This window comes from Acomys russatus, chromosome 30 (assembly GCF_903995435.1).
Source record: "Acomys russatus chromosome 30, mAcoRus1.1, whole genome shotgun sequence".
NCBI lineage: Eukaryota > Metazoa > Chordata > Mammalia > Rodentia > Muridae > Acomys > Acomys russatus.
In genome coordinates this window covers 6,012,683-6,021,120 of record NC_067166.1, presented here as the reverse complement: position 1 = coordinate 6,021,120, position 8,438 = coordinate 6,012,683, and positions in this window count along the sequence as shown.

Here is an 8,438-nt window from a genome sequence, read left to right as displayed (position 1 = left end):
CAAGAGAGACATTCTTTCCCTTGAGTCTGGGGCTGTATGACCTCAGCTAACAGAGTATTGTGAAATGGTAGCATGACCTAAGAGGAAGGCGGGCGACGCGGACGTACGCAGTCTCCTTTTGTGATAATGATCTTTACACCCCACCTCTGCATCATGAGGAAACCCAGTCCACATAAAAACAACGTACAGGTGATCCAAAGCCAGGGGACACGGGAGTGAGTGAAGCTTAATGTTATTTCACTTCAGGCCCCAGCCTCCAGCATCTCCCAACTGCAGCTCCAGGCATTAGGGGACAGAGACAAGCTGTCAATCAGGCCTTGCCCTTTCTGAGTTGCTACCTCACAACACGACCTACGAGCAACAATAACAAATAATGTGCACTTTTACAGTCCAAAGTTCTTCATCATCTGCTCTGCAGTAGGAGATGAATAGTGACCCCCCCCACACACACAGGGTGGGGAGACAAACATGTCCCTTAGAAGACAGCAGTGGACAGGATAACAGATCCCCAGGCTACTGACACTGTCCTAGGATACATTCATTCGCCTTAGTGTCTTCAAGAGAAGAGAGATTATAGGGGTACGCACATTCATGAAACGTTAATTTGAATATATTTTCAAATTTATGCATGTGTGTGCATGTGTGTGTGTGCGTGTGTGTGTGTGTGTGTGTGTGTGTGTGTAATTGAAGCCAGCATCATTATGAGCAGTAAATGGAAAAACTGCCCTGAACTTAGTAGTTAGTTCCACTTGCTACATCATAGTCCATTATTGTTGAAATTTCTGTTTTATTTATATATGTACTTACTTGTTTGTGTAATTTTATTTTTATTTTTTGAGACGGCCTCACTGTGTAGCCCTGGCTGGCCCAGCACTTACTGTGCAAACCCAAACTCATGTCCCTGCCTTCTGAGTGCTGGGATTAAAGGCTACTGCCACCACACCCAGCCAGATTTATTGTTAGAAACTGATCACAACCTAGAAGGCTTAGAAAATGAAAATTTGAAAAAAAGAAAAAGAAAATGACAAATTGGAAGTGTTAAACAGTTGTCTGGAGGGATTGAATGTCAGGTATGTTGACAGGAGGCTGTGGTCTGCAGAGTGCTTTTTGGACAGAAGTCAGCGATGGTCAAAAAGAAGCTTAGCTGTGGAGAGCTGGTGAAGGACTATTTCTAGGATTTGTTCCCTGGTGTATCTCTCCTTGATCTCATTCTAGCTGATACAGGCAGATAATTACTCATTGTCCACAGGGCCAGCAAGTTGTCTCAGTGGAAAAAGGGGCTTGCCACCAAGCCTAGCTGAGTTCAACTAAAGTAGCAAAGCTATGTCACGTCAGGACTGACCTATGGAGAAAAATCTAGAACATCAACACCGGTATGTTGTACTTGAGAAGCCTTGGGTTCGGAGGAAGAGGAGAAGGTAGAGTTCTTTTCCTCTCCACCCCTCCTAGCTCTGGGTGTGAGGAAGCTACAGAGCTGGGACACTCTCCCCCTCTGCCACCCTTCGACCAGATCAACTGCCAATGAGAGCAAACATATCATATCTTTACTTCTTAGTTAAGCTGTTCAATCTAAGTCCATTGCAAAGCAGAAAAGACAGCCCGTCCTGCAATTCAGCAGGACAGTAGGTTGCTTGCTTTACATTTCAGCTTGGTGTTATGTAAATTAGTGCTGCTGTGGCCCAGTCCTCACCATCCAGTCCAGAACTCTGGTAAAAACCCAAGTCCTTTCTCCCCGTTAAACAATAACTCCCGCCCCCTCTCCCCGACCCCTGGCAACCACCACCTGCTTTCAACTGCTACGAATTTCACTCTTCTAGGCACCAAGTTTGAGCCAACTTGCTTGCTTTTGACCAATAGACCTTTCCTTAACAAATGCTTTGAGCCAGTGTTTTTGGCTAGAGAAGTTCTGTCCTAAACTGTTCGCATCTATTTTCCTCAGCTTCCCTATGACTAAAATAAGAAAGCATATAAACTAATTACTCAAGTCTTCCATAAAAACATGAAAAACAAAGACCTTTTTATCTCTCCCCACCTCCTATCTGGTATCTCAGTCCACACACTCTTGTATCGCTCGTAAATGGAGCAAGAAGAGAAATCCCAGGCACATGGCAGCTCACAACCACATGTTTCTCCAGTTTCAAGTGATCCAGTCAGTGCCTCTTCTGGTCTCCTCAGATCCTACATAAGCACGCGCTGTTATTATTAGATGTTAATTTGATATTTCATTTTGGGTAGAATAGCACTAAACCATCACATTGTTGTTTCAAATCATAGCTAGACACCGTGACAGCCTTGATCCCAGCACTCTAGAGGCAGAGGCAGGTGGGTCTCTGTGAGTTCCAAGCCAGCTTGGTTTACATGGCAAATTCTGTGTTAGCGAGACTTTAATCTCATCCTCAAGAGACAAAGGCAGGTGGATCTCTGTGAATGCTAGCCCAGTCAGGAGTACGTGGTAAGACTTTGCCTAAAAAAAAAAGAAAGAAAGAAAGAAAGAAAGAAATCTAGAAAATGCCTTGTGACTCATGCACTCTACAAAGTAAACAAATAACCAGACACAGTGCCCATCCTTTTGGATTTTGTAGTTCTGGAAAAGGAATGCATTGCTTATTTTCCTAGAGGTACTTGGAGCTCAGGACTAACAGACACCTGTCACCTGGGAATTCTAACTTGAATGTAAAGGGAACTTTCCTCTGGTCATCTGCGTGGGAAATGAGCTGAGCTTCTGAATCTGAGATTTACCACCTCGTAGCTCTGGGACCATGTCCATGTCACTCAAACTTGGAGCCTCATTTATCTGCCCATGAAATGGAGAGAAAAAAAATGCCTTTGAGGTCTGCATAGGAAAATTATGGGACACATACAGTGAATGGCTAGAGTCGATATTAAAAACAAAATTGTTGCATTTTAATTAATTCACAAATAATAAATACCACACACCGAGTTTAAAGAAACCAAACGCTTGGCCAATCCTAAACTCTAAACAAAACCCAAAACAAACAAACAAACAAAAAGCCCATTGCAAATACCACTGGTTAATATTCTCAGAAGGGTCTTCAGGAACAAATACTCTTCTTGTGAGCCAGTCACCGCTTATCCCTCACCCCTAAAATAATGTATTCGCCCCATTGGCTTTTGTGAGAGTAAACTATATGCAAACCCCTTAGAAGAATATTCAGTACGGGATAAGCCTTCTGTAACATCTGGTTGCTTTCAACTTAAATTGAAGCTTCTTTAACCAAATCATAAAGCTGCAAACGGCCTTTTGACACAGGACAGCTTAGAGTCAAAATATTGTGTCATCTCTTCCTGCATCTCAGCCAAGTGTTTTTGCTCTATGGAAGTCACTTCCTGCAGAACTGGAACAGATCAGGTCAAACCGTTCTAAAGGAAAAGCCCTGGGGCTGGCTAGTGAGCAGCGGAAAGATGAATTCCACGTGTCCCTAGACGACCACGCTTGCAGTGTTCAAGAGGAACCACTGGCTCCTCCCAGTCTATGTATGCGGCTCGCGGGGCTCCTCCCAGTCTATGTACGTGGCTCGCGGGGCTCCTCCCAGTCTATGTATGCGGCTCGCGGGGCTCCTCCCAGTCTATGTATGCGGCTCGCGGGCCTCTTTCTTTACATCTGATTGTAAGTCAATGATGTAACTCTGAGATGCTTCTGGGCTCAACCGTGGTTCCCAAGGGCCGGGCTCAAGTTTCTTACTCTTCACACACTGCATACTTCAAATATATATATTATTATATATATTGTCCAAAAACATACATGTGTGTTATTATTAACATATATAAATATGTTAATGTTATATATAATATTATAAGGACTATAATAAACATATAAATATTAACATATATAAATATATATTATTCAAAATCAATTAAGCATCTGATGCAGAGCCACTAGACGCTGGCATCTAATGATGCAAATGGCTTTAGGGACTGTCCCTGTTATCAGCTAACTTGTTTTACCCCTAATCATGGTTGACACTTAATCCTCAGTATCTCAAACGTGACTAGGCTTGGAGATAGAACCTTTGCTGAATAAGTGAGTTAAAAGAAGGTTGTTAGGGGGCCTTTGTCCAATCTGGATGGGTCCTGGCACAAGAACAGGAACTCTGAGCAAAGGTGTGCAGTGGGGGGTGGGGCACAGTGTGGTGATGCAAAGAAAAAGATGCTGAAGAGGCATACTTTGGGCAGAAACAAGGCCTTGAGGGCTTAGGCTCTGATGAATGGAGTACTAAAGATTGATGACTCAGTTGATTATTGTGAAAGTGGTTTTGTTTTTAAAAGTGATCTGTTAAAGCTGTTTTTATATGGCTGGGCATGGTGATACACGCCTTTAATCCCAGCACTCGGGAGGCAGAGGCAAGCGGATCGCTGTGAGTTTGAGGCCAGCCTGGTCTACAAAGCAAGTCCTGGACAGCCAGGGCTACACAGAGAAACCCTGTCTCAAAACCACCCCCCCCCGCCCAAAAAAAAATAAAGGAAAAAAGTTATTTTTATATAACCATGTTTGTTTCTCACTTTCTCTCTTAACTCATCTATCATACAAATAATTGAGACTCTTATAGTTGTTTAATAATAAGCTTTACAACACAATAACTGAGCAGTTATTACTCTATTTGTAACTCTCTAAGCTAATTTGGTTTCCTCCCAGAGTACATCTCAGAGACACTTGCACTTTGTAGTGACTGCTGTTCTATCTCCTTCTGATCTTCTTGGACCTCTCCCGTACCTGCATCCCCTACTTCCTCCTCTAACTCCTCCTCCCCTGGCTGGCAGGAAGTCCAGTCCTATTCTCTCCCACACTGAGCAATTGGCTATAAGGTGATTTATTGGTATATCAGGGGACAATTGGGGAGCAGTGTTTACACAACATTGAGACAGGAGAGTCTCAGAACAAGGATTGTAACCAGATATGGGGGAGGGGGTAAGTTGAGCATTTGAATTACATAATAACCTTATTCCTACAGTGATCTTTCTGGTAGAGGAAGTAAATGACCTTGTTTACTTTACCACACCCTGTCATAGCACTTTGTGCTGCCTTGAGACTCTGCAGAAAGCTCTCATTAGTGTAAAGATTCTTTGATCTTGGATCACCAGGGCCCCAGAACCATAAGCTGAATAAAAAGTTATTGTTTATAGCTTTACCAGTCTGGGGTGTCCAGTTACAGGCACTGAAAACACACTAGGCAGCAAATGTCTTAAAATGTGCAATGGTTTTGGAACTGGGTAATGATCATAGAATGGAAAAATCTAAAGGAACAGACTGGATAAAGCTGCCATTGCTGTGAGTGGAGCTTTAATGTCTCAGAAGACAAGAAGACAGAGGATGTCTGAAACTCTGTAGATATTTATTTCCTTCCTTCCTTCCTTTTTTTTATTAACTCTTTTCTCATATATTATATCTGGACTGCAGTTTCCCTTCCCTCTTCCCCTCCCAGGCCCTCCCCCACACCCCTTCTCTCCCTTAGATCCACTTCTTCTTTCCTCAATGCCCCCCCACCCCCCAAACCTCAGAAGCTAAGCAAGGTCAGGCCAGCAGGGCGGGGTGCAGGTCCCTTCTCAGTTATCTTAGAGAAAGGGTGAGTGGTCCCTGGTCAGGTTGGCTCCGACTGCCTAGTGGCAAGGAGAAGAGGGGGAATTCTCAGGCAGGTATGTGCTGCTTGAAGGATGTGTTGCACTGGCAGCCTCCTACTATCCGAGGAGCCTGGGAACCTGGGAGCTAGGAACTTCCTTGGAAAAGTTAGAATGTTGCTTTACTGTCCTGGAATCCAGGCACCTGGGGTTGGAGATTCCCCAGGCTTTGGCATTCTCTTTACGGAAGAAAGAGACCACAGGTGGGCATGTTCTGACCAGGAGTCTGGTCTGGATCCTGACACAATAATGACAATAGAAACATGAACAGCGTAGGTCACTGTGAGGAGGGCCTGAGACAGAAATGAGGAGAAAGGACTTGAAACCAGGGCCAAGGGTCCCTCTTGTTATGAGCCTTCTACAGTGAGCTTGGCTTCACAGTGCTCATGGGTTAGGACTTTCCAGAATGTAGAACTTACATCGCACAGAAGGAATTCATAAGCAAAGCATCCAGGCTATTGTTGCACGTCTACTTCTGATTGCTTCCAGAAAAAGTGGAGGAGCAAAGTGATGACCAAAAAGGTAGAATTTCGTGATTAAAAGATGGGCAGAGTGGAAACATTTGAAGAATAGTCTCAGTCCGGCCACGGGGAGACAGAGACACTTTTCGGAAAGTCAAAGGGGATCTGGTTGCTAAGGAGGTTAGGCCTACAGACAGCACCTAGAAATCATCTCTGAGGTTTTCCCTTCCCATCATAGGCCTTAGGCTTCAGAGGACAGAGCGGTTTGGGGGGACATGCTCTGGGTGTCCCCCAAGGGCTTGCTGCTAAAACTACCAAAGGCAATTTCTCCAGATGTGACTCCAAGGAACCCAAGTGTGACTCAAGTCACCAAGCTGGAGGACATAAGCTCTACACTTTGATGATGTCCATATGGTCTTAATTCTGTAAGAACATAGAAGAGCCACAGAGAATTCATGAATGTCTTGGGCAAGTCCCAAGAAGAGACTGGTCTTGGACCAGAGCTCCAACCAGGGTAAATGCCTAGTGGAGCCCACAGGAAGGCTGATATCCAACCCCTAGAACTGCATGTAGGTTAAGTATCCTGAACAACCCTAATTATCAGTGTGCAGTACCAGAGTGGGAGAGCTGAAGGAAAAAACACTCAAGACTGCCAGAATTGAGATATATACCAAGCCCAGGAAAGCCATACGTTTGGTGCTGTCCAGGTACTGAGGACCCAGCCATTACACCATTGTGTTCAGGGACTGGGCTATAGAGTCAAGGAAGGTTCTTGTGTGGAGCCCTGATACTTACTGTGTGGAATGCTGTTAGATAAAGTTGAAGTCTGACATCTCTGGATAGCCATTTGCTCTTGGTTTATGATGGTGGACTCCCTTTTCTCAGGCCACCTGATCTGGTAACCCCAGATCTTGTAAAGGTCACATAGCCCTCAAGGAAGATTACAGGCCTGATTCTTTCCTGATAGCAAACACCTGGGAATTCCTAGAGTACCCACCATATGTTAAGGAGATCCCAGCTTTAAGCAAAGGACCTTTAACCATACCTAGAAGTTTCCTCCCACCCATAGGATAATTAAGTACTGTATTTCCCTTCTTGTGATAGGACCCAGTGCCACAGCATGTAAGTGAGGTATTGTACCACTGCATGTAGATTAAGTATCCTGGCAACCCTAGCCCCATCAAATAAGACACATTTGCCCAGAAACCCACTTATCAAGGTTTATAAATAAAAGCTGGCTGGCATGCTTCTTGCCATTCCTCCACCATGATTGTCTGAGACTCCATTTATTCTGGGGAAGAACCACTGCTGGGCTCCTGGTGGACAGGCAGTGGTGGCAGAACTGCCTTGGCATCCGCTGGAACCTGACCACAGTGAAGCACCTGCCTGGCCCTGTGTCTCACCAGACCTGCCTGCCTGCCAGCCAGTCTTGGGCTTTGACCCACTTTCTCTGCTGTACTTAGCACAGCAGCTCCACCAAGGAGCTCTTTTGGTATCATCACAGGCCTGTAGAGCTCCCGCATCTCCACTGCCGTCTGACACCAGCAGTCTCATTATAAAAGAGCTAAACGGTAACACCACCCCTGATATGACCAGGAACCTGGCCTAGCGCTGGGGACTCAGGCCTCACCCTGAGTGTTCTAAGATGCACCGAGCAAGAAATGGGGCCCTGGGACCTTTGATCTGAAGGTCTGTCCATTCGTGTCCACAAGCAAGCAGAGTGTGGACCAACACACCCAATGGCGGCTGAAGAACATTACTGTGGGCTTTTCCTGTTGGGCTTTGGACTTACGTAAGGCGTCTCACTTATTACCACTTCTCTTCTGAACTGGGAATGCCTACCCTGTGTGTTTTGGAAGTAGATAGCTAGGTTTCATAGGCTGTAATAAATTTGTCTCACATACCCATGGAACCCTACTCATATCTGATTGCCATGAAAGTCTAGTCTTCTGAGTTGGTGCTAGAATGAGTTAAAACTCAGGGCTTCTGCGGGGGTGGTGATGAATATATTTTGAATACTAAAAAGACGTAATTTGGAGAGGGACTTAATGCTGTGGTTTCAATATGTCCTTCAAATATCTTGTATTGGGAGCTTAATCCCTAGTCATGTCATTAAACTTGAGAATAGAGCCATGGTGTTTGGGGGTGGGGGGGGGTGGGACACGTGGGCCAGTCCGTTGTTAATGAATTAATGTATACCTGGATTAATGGATTAGTGTATTCACAGGTTAGAGCCAAATGGCTCCCACATTGAAGCAGCCTCTCTCCGGCTTGTTCTGTCTCTTCACATACAACCCTTGTGATATACATACATACATATATGTGTTTATATGTATATATATA